Source organism: Bos indicus, chromosome 4 (genome assembly GCF_029378745.1).
Source record: "Bos indicus isolate NIAB-ARS_2022 breed Sahiwal x Tharparkar chromosome 4, NIAB-ARS_B.indTharparkar_mat_pri_1.0, whole genome shotgun sequence".
NCBI classification, from domain to species: domain Eukaryota; kingdom Metazoa; phylum Chordata; class Mammalia; order Artiodactyla; family Bovidae; genus Bos; species Bos indicus.
Window position 1 is genome coordinate 48,098,716 of NC_091763.1, and position 14,485 is coordinate 48,113,200.

The window sequence follows — 14,485 nt, forward strand, 5'->3', positions numbered from 1 at the left end:
CATGTTGGAACAAAGGGCAAGGTTTCATTCTTTTTGTGGCCAAGTAATATTTCATTTTATATAATTTTGTATGTGTGTATGAAGTTGCTCAGTCATGTCCGACTCTGTGATCCCGTGGACTGTAGCCTACCACGCTCCTCCATCCATGGAATTTTCCAGGCAAGAGTACTGGAGCAGGTTGCCATGTCCTTCTCCAGGGTATCTTCCTGACCCAGGGATCGAACCCAGGTCTCCCACATTGCTTTACCATCTGAGTCACCAGGGAAGCCACAAATAAATATATATACAAATATACACATGCCACATCTTTTTTATACATTCATCTTCTAATGGGTGTTTAGGTTGCTTCTATATATTAGCTATTGTAAAAAACATAATATGGAACACAAAGGTGCATTTATAATTTCTAGTGTTTTTATTTTCTTTGAGAAATACGCAGGAGTGGAGTTGGTAAATCTATTTTTAGTTTTTTGAGGAATGGAGCCTGGTGGGCTGCAGTCCATGGGGTCGCAAAGAGTTGGACACGACTGAACGACTTTCCTTTCACTTTTCACTTTCATGTATTGGAGAAGGAAATGGCAACCCACTCCAGTGTTCTTGCCTGGAGAATCCCAGGGACGGGGGAGCCTGGTGGGCTGCCGTCTATGGGGTCGCACAGAGTCGGACACGACTGAAGCGACTTAGCAGCAGCAGCAGTAATATTTTCCATAGTGGCTGCTCTAATTTACATTCCCACCAACAGTGCACAAGGGGTCCCTTTTATCCACATTACCAGCACTTGTTGCTTGTTGTTTTTTTGATAATAACCACTCTGACAGGTGTGAGGTGAAATCTCATTGTGGTTTTGCTTTGCATTTCCCTAAGGACGAGTCATGCTGAGCATCTTTTCACGTGTTGGTTGGCCATTCAGGTGTCTTCCTTGGGAAAGTGTTTATTTAAGTTCTCTGCCCATTTTTTCTTTTTTTAATCAGGTCATTTTTTTTTATGTTGAATTGTATGCATATTTTGGATATTCACCCTTTATTGGATATATTGTTGACAAATATCTTCTCCCATTCAGTAGGCAGCCTTTTTGTTTTACTGATAATTTCCTTTGCTGTGCAAAAGCTTTTTTTAGCTTGATATAATTCCGTTTGTTTATTTTTGCTTTTGTTTCCCTTGCTTGAAGAGACATATCCAAAAAAATATTACTAAGAACAAGGAAAACTCTGAAGGATAAAGAGGGGTATTATATAATGATAAAGGGGTAAATTCTCCAAGAAGACATAACAATCCATAACTTATATATGCCTCAAAAAGGAGGATCAAAATGATTGAGGAAAAAACAGAAATGCAAGGAGAAGGGAAAGTTCACTATTATAGTTGGAGACTTCAACACCCCTCTTTTGGTAACTGACAAAAGGCAGAAAAGTCAGTAAGGATACAGTTAAACAGCAGCACCAGTCAACTGGATCCAACTGATATTTATAGAATAATTTAGCCAAAAACAGTTTAATAAGCCATGCTTCAAGTCCACACAGAATATTCTCCAAGACAGACAACATTCTGAGCCATAAAACACATCTTTACACATTTAAAAGAATAGAAATCATACTATGCTCTTAGGCCACATGAGAATTAAACTAGAAATCAGAAAGATAGCTAGAAAAATCTCAAAATATTTGAAGATTAAACAACATACTTCTAAATAACACATGAGTCAAAGAAGAAGTCTTGAGATAAATTTTAAAAGTATTTAACTAAATAAAAATACAACCTATCAAAATGTGTGGGATGCAGTGAAACCTTTACTTGGAGTAAAATTTATAGTATTGAATGCATATACTAGAAAATAAAATCTAAAATTAGTAGCCTAAATTTCCACCTTAGGAAACTAGAGGAAAATGTACAAATGAAGGCCAATCAAGCAGAAAAAAGAAATAAAAATTAGAGTATAAATCATTGAAATTTTTTAAAAACCAGGAAACTAATAGAGAAAAATCAACGGAGAAACTGGTTCTTTGAAAAGATCAATAAAATTGATAAACTTCTAGCCAGGCTACCCGGGGTCGGGGGGCAGGGGGAAGGCACAAATTGCTAATATCACAAATGAAAGGATTGCTACTGAGTCCATGAACATCAACACAATAATAGAAGAAGGTTATGAACAACTCTACATCCAAAACTTTGATAGATACATGAAATGGACCAATCCTTAAAAGACATTTCCTACTAAAACTTACACAAGGGAAAATAGATTACCTGGATAGACCTGTTCTTATTACATAAATTTAATAAAGAATCAATAACCTTCCAAAAAAGAAAGTAACAGGCCTAGATGATTTCACTGGTGAATTTTATGAAACATTTAAAGGGGTTCCTAACTCATTCTATGAAGTTAGCATTAATAAAACCAGCTAATAATAAAATAAGATGCAGACATTATAAGAAAGGAAAGCCACAGAATTATAAGAAAGCTACAGACTAGTATCTTTCATTTACATAGAAACAAAAATTATTAATAAAACGTTAGCAAATCAAAACAACAGCATATAAAAAGATTATACACCATGACAAAGTGCAGTTTATTATAGGTATATAAGACTGCTTTGAAATTTGAAAATCAATTAATGTAATCCATCACATCTAAGGGCTAAAGAAGAAAAATCATATGATCTTAACAATAGGTATAAAAAAAAGCATTTGGCAAAATCCAACACCTATTTATAAAGAAATAAAAAACTACCAGCCAGCTAGAAATAGAGGCAGACTTAATCAACTTAAAAAAAAAAAAATCTATAAAACAAACCAAAGCCTCTATAGCTAGCATTGTATGTAATGGTGGAAAACTGCATTTTTTTAAAAATCATTTTGTAGATAACTATGAAGAAGCCAGGCAGGTGGAAAACATACAAGGAAGATCATCTTCCCTATAAATATTAATATTTTCATGGAAAGTGAAAGGGTTAGTCACTCAGTCGTGTCTCACTCTTTGCAACCCCATGAACTGTAGCCCACCAGATTCCTCTGTCCATGGGATTTCCCAGGCAAGAATACCAGAGTGAGTAGCCATTCCCTTCTCCAAGGGCTTACTTACAAAAGAACATCTGTTGGCTCTACCTTTTTAATTTTTTTTTTAAATTCCATCACTTCTTAGAGGAGGATCAAGTGTCCCTCAAATAAATTATTTCCTTCCCTTATTCTTCTAGTCATTTCTTTGGACCCTCCGAACAGTGATACCTTCTTACATGATCTTTTTACCTATCTGCAGTATTACACACTGTTGGGCTACACCCCAAGCCTGGACCCTGCCCAGACACAAAGAGAAGGAAGAGCCTGGAGACAGCAACAGAGAGAGACACCAGCGGTTTAGTGGACAGGGAATCGTATAAGTCTGAAGCAAAGCACTGGAGCAACATGCCACCGTGTACAGCAGACAGTGGGCAAGACTCAGCAGCCATCTTTGCTATTCAGGGGAGACGGAGGCTACCATTTACAGGGGGAATTGATGTCCAGTTGGCTCATCAGTTACCAGGGAAACCAGAGGCTGGGAAAGGAAGCAAGCTTGTAGGTAGTTATCGACTAAGCCCTATGATTAAGAGGATTGGATAGTCATGTGAGTACAGTGTAACTGAAGCAGGGACTGGTTGAGCAGAGGCTGTACAGAGAGCAAGAGACAGCCATCCTGAGTGACCTAACCATACACACAACACTCCCCCCAAACGTTCAGCCTTCAAAGTCCACACCTTCCAAGATATCCTTCTTAACAATTTCCCCATCTAACTTACATTTATTCCCAAGATACAATCAGATTCTGCACTTTACCTAGAGGAAAACATAATCAGCCTGATTTTGAATAAAAAGAACTCATAAATAGGATGTCTGTTTCTCCTTCCCTATCCCTGGCTCACAGTGCAGCATTTTAAAGCCTGTATTAACTGATGAAACTGATGACAAAACACACTGAGAACAATTCTGTTCTGTTGAAATTTTCCTGGTTCTGCTCTAACATTCACTGTTGACCAGTTTATAGCTTGTAATCCCACCTTTAACTGGGAGCAAGAAAGTATAACCAGTCAAGTATTCAGAATATAAAAATCTCAACCACTGAATGGTAGCTCCCATGATCAGAGGGAAGTCACGTGCCACCTCACAGTTTAGCCAGAGCCACTTGGAGTTAATAATGTATTACTCATAGCCAAAATGCTACCTGCAAATTGTATTTGTCTTTATAGTCTATTGCTTTATTTAAAAAAAAAAAAAAAAAGGCAGATCCAGAGTTGTGTCATAGATGTTGCTACCAATCTTAGGTTTAGGTTTTTAGTCATTTGTTTAGATGTGAGTTTAAAAATGATGGCTGTCTAGACTATGAAAATTGGTTAAGTGCAAGAAGTTTCCAATTTCCATGTGAATTGATGGAGTCAGCTGAGGAAACCATCCTGAAAGGATGATGTTGCTGAAACCCCAAGAACAGGAAGAGTTGTGTGAACAAGTTAGCTTTAGATGGTTCATATAGAGGAGCTTCTTAAATTCAGCTCCAATAAGCATTCCACATAACAACAAATAAATGATGGAACCACAGCAATGACTACGATCTGTGCAGTAGACAAGAAGCCAGAGAGATAAATGTATGGCTGTGGAATCTGCTCACTTCACAGCTCTTGGGGTTGCTATGCATTGTGGTCCATAAAAATCATACCCTCTAGAGTTGTGCAGTACACAACCTGTGCAACAATAAACAAGCCTGAAACCATTCTGATGCTAGTATATAATAGCAAATGCATGCCAACAAAGAGCACTGATATTAGGTCTGAAATTATAAGCTTTATCAAAATTGGATTTATTTGAATAATAATACTGGACTTTAATAAATTGGACTTCACCAAGATTAATACTTTTGTTGTATCAAGGACACAGAACAAAAAGACAAGCTACAGACTAGGAGAAAATATTTGCAAATCATATATGTAACAAAGGTCTCATATCCTGAATATCATATATTTAAGTACATAAAGAGATGCTCAACATCATTAGGCTTTAGAGAAATGCAGATTAAACACACAATGAAGAACTGCACACCTACTAAAATGATTTTTTTAAAGACAGTGCCAAATACTTGAAAGGATGCAGAGCAACCACAATGCTCATGGATTGCTAGTGGAAATGCAAAGATACATCTACTTTGGAGAACAGTTTAGCAGTTTCTCACAAAGCTAGACATACATTTGTCGTATGACTCATTAATCCTACACTGAGATGTTTATTCTAGAGACACGAAAACTTATATTCACATAAAAGCCTGTACATAACCGTCTCTAGTAATTCTATTCATTATTGACAAAAATTTGTAATAACACAAATATTCTTCAGAAGATGAATGATTCAACAAACTCTGATGTATCTACACAATGCAATTCTACTTGGAAAATACAGAAAGAACTACTGATATATGAATAACATGGCTATCTCTCACAGGTGTTATGCTGAATGAAAGAAACCAGCCTCAAAAAGTTACACTAAGGTTCCACTTATCTGATACTGTAGAAAAGGCAAAGCCAGTGAGTATGAAGATGAATGGTTGTTAGGGCTTAGAGGTGGATGACGAGGGACTACAATATGAGGGATTTCTGGGGAGAAGGGCGATAGAACTATTTTACATTATGATGGGGGGTGTTTACTTGACTCTATATGTTTGTTAAAACTCAGGTTGTTTAGTCACTATCGTGTCTGACTCAATTGTGACCGCCTGGACTGTAATCACCAAGCTCTTCTGTCCAAGGGATTTGCCAGGCAAAAATACTTGAGTGGGTTGCCATTTCCTTTTCCAGGGGAATCTTCCTGATCCAGGGATCAAACCCACGTCTCCTGCATTGCAGGTGAATTCTTTACCACTGAGCCACCTGGGAAGCCCCAAACTCATAGCACTATACACCAAAAGTGGATATGTTTATAGTCTGTGAATTAAACAACAAAGAGCATTTTTTTAAAAACTCCAAGTCTGTCCTCACCTCTCCATTGCCTGCCTCCACTCTAATCTCTGTACTTTCTCCTCTCTTGGACCACTCTAATGAGTCTTGACTAGATTTCCTCCCAATTGCAATCTTTAAACATATTTTCAGATTAATTAATTATGAGATATTTCTATGATGCAAAACAGTATAAAGAAAAAAATCAGATCTAAATAGCTCTCTCTTTACACTGGGTGTGTATACTATCCCCTATGGTATTCCCAGCACTGTGATCCAATGTGAAAATTAAAATAAGCCTCCAAAAGAATATGTGTCTGTAGCATCTTACACACTTACACCATGGTATAGCAAAAATAAGGAAAGTTTGATCATAGGGCTGGAAACAGATTTTTTTTTTTCTCATATGCAGTTCATTTTCTTGTTTGTGGTTCATTTTCAGGTCTCCTGCTCTAACCACGATGCCCACTGCCTCTACCAGGTGCTAATCTAATCTGAGTTGAACTGAATTTCTAGCTGTTGCAACTCAGTAGCTTCTTTGGCCTGCTGCCTCTTGCTGTGAACCTGGAGGGAAAGTCAGCAAAAGAATTAATATGCGAGGCCTGGCATGACAACAATAACGCCTGCCAAAGAGCAACAACCTCCCAGAGACAGCGTCTATTAGACAATTAACTGGCCATTTAGGAAACATGAGCCAGAAAATAGAAGAAATAGAACTTCCCAATGGGATGCTAAAAAAATGCAGGGGAGGTAAAAATTGAAAAAAAGAAAAAAAAAAAACAGAACAAAAGAATTGTATCCCCAAAGTCACTGCAGTTGTTCCTGGATCAACTAGATAAACTTGAGAAGAATGATCTCAAAACAAAAAACCGCGAAATTGTAAATATGCACTGGGTAAAATTCAGCATTATTTTAGGTATAATCAGAACTGCAGAAAACTACCTTTATGTGGAAATAATTTATATGCCATAGCTACTCAGAGGAGGCACATTTATTGCTAATAACTGATGCTCAGGTGGTGCTGATCATTCTATCACCCATACCTAATAATTAAGCATCTTAAAAATGAGGAGGGAACCCACACAGGGAGACAGAGATGGTTAAACAGATGGGGTGGTTAAGGAGTTCAGTGAAATGGGAAGCTTTCATTGCAAAGCGAACAATTAGTCTGAAAATTCAGTCATGCGCATAAGGCCTCTGGGCGCCTGGCATGAGTGCTGGGGACCATTAGGGAGCAAGGAACTGAGTGACACTTCCTCTGTGCCAGGCACACTACCTGATAGATGCCTCCCAATCGCCCCTGTGTGCCCAGGGAGGAGCTGAGGCTTTAGGAAGCTTTGGAACCTGCTCTCAAGGTTACACAGCTAAGAAAGCCGCAGAGATGGCCCTCAGACCAGCCCATGATCTTAACCATGACATGCTATGTCTCAGGTATACAGACCCTTTTGCTGTCTCTTATAACCAATGTCACAAGCACAAGTCTTGGCCAATGTTCAGAAATGTTCTATTAACATTTGCAACCCTCTGTCTCCGTCTCCAAGCAGAATTCACTTGTTTCTAGAATTCTGGTTTTTGGGCTAGAACAATATGAAAAATAAATTTAAAAAAATAAGTGGTTAATATATTAACATGTTATCCCTTGATCTCAGGAACATATTGAAAAAGATATATAATGTGATAATAAAAGACAAAGCTCTAATTTCACATTGGAGTTCACACTCCTTCGGTTTGTTTCTTTCTTTCTTTGGGGGGAACACGTGTTTTTCCTTAGTCATTCATCCTCACCCCAGAAAGAGCAGCTGGTTTTCTATGTGCCTGTGTTGGCTGGTAAGTTTCCTTTAGATTGCCAAGAACAGAGAGCTACTCAAGTTAACTAGTGGGTATTCATAATAATGATAATAAATATTATTCTTTACTATTATTATAAGAATAATATTTTAATAATGGTCGAAGTGGAAGTCACAGGATTTTCAGCCACTGGACTGACTAGACCACAGAGCAAAAGAGGAACCGTAGCAGAGGCAGGCCTTGCAGGCTATGCAGGGTAGTCAAGAAATCAACAAACGGGTGACTGAGTTTTCATCACCTTCTCGATGACTTGGCCTGCTTCCCTCCTTCAGAGGCCAGCTTCTCTCAGTCTCTGCTTCTACTGCTTTTATCTTAACTATCACCCTTCCCCATACTGTGTCTGCTCACTCAAAACTTCTGCTTACCCATGCTAATTGTAGAGACATATAGAAAATAACTGAAGTAAAAAATGAAATGAAACCACTATTCAAGCATATCCTTCAATGATATACATTACTATGTACATACATATGTGTACATATATTTTTATATACATGCTATATGTTTATTTTTAAGATAAAAGTTATATTAAGCAAAAAATGCTTTAACAACTGAATTCCTAACAGAAAAAAAAATGAACCTCAATATTCCTTCAGGTCATACACAAAAATTAACTCAAAACGTATCATGGACCTAAACCAAAACACTAAAACTATAAAATTTCTAAATAAAAACCATAGAAAATCATTGTGACTTTGAGACAGGCAAAGACTTCCCAAATGGGCCACAAAAAAACATAAGGCATATTCATTGGTTGTGACAAATAAGTCATATAAATATTGATAAGAGGGAAAGTTGGGTGTGGGGTTTATGGGAGCTCTCTGTGCTATTTTTGCAATTTTTTATGTAAATCTAAAGCTATTCTCAACTAAAATTTTACTCTAACAAAAGATGGAACATAAAGTTTAAAATAGCCAAGTTGATACATTTTAAACTTAGGTTCTTTAAAAGACACAATTATGAAAATGAAAAGATAAGCTATAAACTGGTGAAAATATTTTCAAATCACATATCTGACAAAGGAATTGTATACAACTTATATAAAGAATTCTCAAAACTCAATAATAAGCAAATGCTAATTTTAAAAGATTTAAATAGATTTCAAAGATTTAAATTTCAGTAGAGAAGGTATATCAGAGAAGGCAATGGCACCCCACTCTAGTACTCTTGCCTGGAAAATCCCATGGACAGAGGAGCCTGGTGGACTGCAGTCCATGGGGTCGCTAAGAGTCGGACAGGACTGAGCGACTTCACTTTCACTTTTCACTTTCATGCATTGGGGAAAGAAACGGCTATCCACTCCAGTGTTCTTGCCTGGAGAATCCCAGGGACGGGGGAGCCTGGTGGGCTGCCCTCTATGGGGTCATACGGAGTCAGACATGACTGAAGCGACTTAGCAGCAGCAGCACAGCAGCAGATAAGGTATATGGATGGCTTTATATGCACATGAAAAGAAGTTTGGCATCAGTCACCAGGAAAATGAGTGACCACTGTACACCTATAACAATGGCTGGATTTTTTTTAGTAGGCTTTGAAGATGCAAGGCAATCAAAATTCTCATTGCTGGTAGGAATGCAAGATGGTACCTTTGAAAAAGAGATTGGCAATTTCTTAAGCATACACTCATCATATACCTCAGTAATCCTTCTCTGAAAGTGTTTACCTAAGAGAAGTAAAAACATTATGTCCTGTAAACAAATGATGCATAATGGAAACTGGAAACAATCCCAATGTCTACGGACTGGTAAATGAACAAACTGTGATTATGTCCACACATTGTAATGATGCTCCACAATAAAAAGTGAAAACACAGATTCACAGCACACAATATGAATGAATCTCAGAGGTGAAAGAAGCAGATGCAAAAGGCAACATCCTGCGTGATTCCATTTAGATGTTTCTAGAAAATGCAAAACTATAGTTTGCAGGGATGGGGAGTAGAGGGAAAGGCTTGACTACAAAGTGGCAAGAGAAGCTTTTGGGGGTGGTAGTATATATCTTGATTGTGGTAGTTATCACATGACATGTATATTTGTCAAAATGAATCAAGATATGTACCTGTAAAGGGAAAACCCTCTGTATGTAAATTATACTTCAAAATACTTTGAGGTATTTGATTGAAAAAATAAAATTTCAGAATATGTCTTCCATGTAACTTCACATACTGCTGCTCTTTTTTGGTTAACATCAGAGCACTAAAAATGCTATGGCAATATGACTTCAGTTCAGTTCAGTTCAGTCGCTCAGTCGTCTCCGACTCTTTGCGACCCCATGAATCGCAGCACACCAGGCCTCCCTGTCCATCACCAACTCCCACAGTTCACTCAGACTCATGTCCATCGAGTCAGTGATGCCATCCAGCCATCTCATCCTCTGTCGTCCCCTTCTCCTCCTGCCCCCAATCCCTCCCAGCATCAGAGTCTTTTCCAATGAGTCAACTCTTCGCATGAGGTGGCCAAAATACTGGAGTTTCAGCTTCAGCATCATTCCCTCCAAAGAAATCCCAGGGCTGATCTCCTTCAGAATGGACTGGTTGGATCTCCTTGCAGTCCAAGGGACTCGCAAGAGTCTTCTCCAACACCACAGTTCAAAAGCATCAATTCTTCGGCACTCAGCCTTCTTCACAGTCCAACTCTCACATCCATACATGACCACAGGAAAAACCATAGCCTTGACTAGACGGACCTTTGTTGGCAAAGTAATGTCTCTGCTTTTGAATATGCTATCTAGATTGGTCATAACTTTCCTTCCAAGGAGTAAGTGTCTTTTAATTTCATGGCTGCAATCACCATCTGCAGTGATTTGGGAGCCCCCAAAGATAAAGTCTGACACTGTTTCCACTGTTTCCCCATCTATTTGCCATGAAGTGATGGGACCAGATGCCATGATCTTAGTTTTCTGAATGTAGAGCTTTAAGCCAACTTTTTCACTCTCCACTTTCACTTTCATCAAGAGGCTTTTTAGTTCCTCTTCACTTTCTGCCATAAGGGTGGTGTCATCTGCATATCTGAGGTTACTGATATTTCTCCCAGCATTGTGTGTGTATATCATAGCTCAATTACCATCCCATTTTTGAGCATTGCTTATTTCCAATTTTCTTACATATAGTTTTATAAAAGCATCTCTGTATACCAATTTCACCTTTCATTTCTAATTATGGCATTAGGACAAAACTCTAGGCATGAAATTACTGAGCCAAAGGGCATAAGCAGCAGCTTAAGGTTCTGGATATTTATTGCCAGTTTACTCTCCAGAACAGATAAACACAGCTTAACATATCAATCATCATAACAGTGGGTTTATAATAGAAATCTTAAAAATATCTGTTTTTTGAACATGGAACAATCATACAAGAAAAGACTTCCTCAAAGTATTTTGAGGAGGCAGCAACCTAACTCTCAGTTCTAGAATATCAAACTAAAACATGAGAAAAATGTCTACGAGGTAGTGAGAAAATGAACAAATCTACAGAACAAAGGATTTTGGGTGAAATTTCCAGGGGCTCTTTATAATCAAAGAGCTCTTGAATAAATTTTTTTCTCAAGAAAGAGGATTCATTTTTCCATCTATAATACTTTGCATAATGAAGGACAACTAGCAGAATAATTTATTAGAATCTGATTTACACTTAAATTTTCAAGAGCAATAATTTATTTCAATTAAGTTATGTCTCCTTTTAACCATCAGGAGTGAAAATGTTGAAATTTTCATAATAATCTTTCAATGTAACAAACCCTATATTCCAAAATAGAATCCTAGGCTTGATATTCTTTCATGTGTTGGTCACTATAATCAAGGCACATTTTATATGAATCAATGACTATACTTTACAATGGAAATGGAAAAACCTTATTAATTTTCCAATGATGTCTCTCTATTCAGACATTAGCTCTACTATAACTAAGATAAACATAACTAAGATAACTAAAATTTTAGCTAAAAAAGGACAAAAATAAAAGAACAAAAGCTCAGTTCAGTTCAGTCACTCGGTCATGTCGGACTTTTTGTGACCCCATGGATTGTAGCACGCCGGGCCTCCCTGTCCATCACCAGCTCCCAGAGTTCACTCAAATTCATGTCCATTGAATTGGTGATGCCATCCAACCATCTCATCATCTATCATCCCCTTCTCCTCCTGCCTACAATCTTTCCCAGCATCAGGGTCTTTTTCAATGAGTCAGTTCTTTACATCAGGTGGCCAAAGTATTGGAGTTTCAGCTTCAGCATCAATCTTTCCAAAGAATATTCAGGACTGATTTCCTTTAGGATGGACTGGTTGGATCTCCTAGCTGTCCAAGGACCTAAACCTGTCCAAGGAACTTAAACCTGGACTACATTAAATCCAGTATCAAAATGTCCTCATGAAGAATGAATAAAATTTCTGAACCTCAGACATATGATTCTGGAGTTCTAATCATTTTCCATCACTGACTTGAAAGATGAACAATGTCTGTCTGAATAGCTCCATCTGAAACCCTCTTTTCTGAATTATTCATGCAGGCATGAATTTTGATTGTACAGAATTCATGTAGAACTTGTATCATGAAACTTCAGAATAGAAAGAACCCTGATTTACCCAAATCCTCACAGTGGGTTGGTAGTTGTGCTGACAGTGAATTCAGCTTCTAAGCCTTACACTCTCTGTACTCACCACATCCTTCCTGCCTTGCTCTCTATTCCACATCGGCTGAGATAATTCACTTGACTGTACATTGCAAATGCCTCCTGCCAGAATGTTTGACCTGTGAAATGAATCCAAAATCACATCAATAAAGGTTTCATTCCAAACCATTTTTTAAAACTTACAGGTGAAGTTTATTTATTAACCTAATAATTAAATCAGAGAAGGCAATGGCACCCCACTCCAGTACTCTTGCCTGGAAAATCCCATGGATGGAGGAGCCCAGAAGGCTGTAGTCCATGGTCTCACTGAGGGTCAGACACTACTGAGCGACTTCACTTTCACTTTTCACTTTCATGCATTGGAGAAGGAAATGGCAACCCACTCCAGTGTTCTTGCCTGGAGAATCCCAGGGACGGGGCATCCTGGTAGGCTGCCATCTATGGGGTCGCACAGAGTCAGACACCACTGAAGTGACTCAGCAGCAATAATTAAATACAGATTATATAATATTTATTATTCAACATAACCACAGATTTTCTATATTTTCAAAGATAGTTAGATAATTTTTTTTTCCAGGTGAACTGAATAAATTAAAACTTTCACTATTTCTGGTGGATTAGTTTTTTGTCTTTTTTTTTTTTTTAGTTTTTTTTTGGAGTAGAGTTACTTCACAATGTTGTGTTAGTTTCTTCTGTCCAGCAAAGTGAATCATAAATATATGAATAAATATATCCCTTCTTTTTGAATTTCCCTCCCATTTAGGTCACCATAGAGCACTGAGTAGGTTCTTGTTAGTTATCTATTTTATACATAGTAGTGTATATATGTCAATCCCAATCTCCCATTCCAAACCATCTTTAATATTTCATTATATCATCTAGGATTCAGAGGACACCAAATTCAACTTCTAAAATTAAAAAATATATATATTTAGAAGAAATTTTTAGTAGAAATGAACATCAATTTCAACTGTTATTTACTATTATTAGTATTTAGAACTTATTTAAAGAAAAATGCTTAAAAGGTGAAATAGAACTGCCTTATGATCCAGTAATCCCACTGCTGGGCATACACACTGAGGAAACCAGAATTGAAAGAGACACGTGTACCCCAATGTTCATCGCAGCACTGTTTATAATAGCCAGGACATGGAAGCAACCTAGATGTCCATCAGCAGATGAATGGATAAGAAAGCTATGGTATATATACACAATGGAGTATTACTCAGCCATTAAAAAGAATACATTTGAATCAGTTCTAATGAGGTGGATGAAACTGGAGCCTATTATACAGAGTGAAGTAAGCCAGAAGGAAAAACACCAATACAGTATACTAACGCATATATATAGAATTTAGAAAGATGGTAACAATAACCCTGTATACGAGACAGCAAAAGAGATGCTGATGTATAGAACAGTCTTTTGGACTCTGTGGTAGAGAGAGAGGGTGGGATGATTTGGGAGAATGGTATTGAAATATGTATAATATCATATATGAAATGAGTCGCCAGTCCAGCTTCCATGAGCGATACTGGATGCTTGGGGCTGGTGGAATGGGACAACTCAGAGGGATGCTATGGGGAGGGAGGAGGGAGGAGGGTTCAGGATGGGGAACACATGTATACCTGTGGCAGATTCATTTTGATATATGGCAAAAACGAATACAATATTGTAAAGTTAAAAAATAAAATAAAATTTAAAAAAATTTTTGAAACATTTGAAAATGACTTGAACAGGCAACCAGAATAAATATTACATCCTTGCACTGTGATCCTCTTCTCTTCTCTCAGATACACACACACACACACACACACACACACACACACACACACACACTTATTTCCCACAGACTGCCAGGAACCTACCCTAGGCCATCACCAATGCATGAAACTCCACCTGCACTCAGGAGCAGGCTGCCCAGACATCCTCATTGAAATCAGCCTGGAGCAAAATGGAAAGAGGCAGAGTACAGGCCCCCATCCACGCTCCTGATCTTTTAGCATCTTCTTCCAGGTCTCCCTGCCTCTCACCCAACCTGCTGACACAGCTCCTTCCCCCAGCTCCAGCTA

The 14,485-nt window shown here is 37.9% G+C and overlaps 1 long non-coding RNA gene across 4 annotated transcripts in view; it reads right to left on the bottom strand.

Annotated features, from left to right (window-relative positions):
- LOC139182701 (uncharacterized) overlaps window positions 1-14,485 on the bottom strand; it is a 697,507-nt gene that overhangs the window by 353,143 nt on the left and 329,879 nt on the right. For all 4 annotated transcript variants that reach the window (XR_011566223.1, XR_011566224.1, XR_011566225.1 and 1 more), the window contains exon 4: window positions 12,445-12,535. This is a non-coding gene — a long non-coding RNA (uncharacterized lncRNA). The remainder of the gene's footprint in view (window positions 1-12,444; window positions 12,536-14,485) is intronic.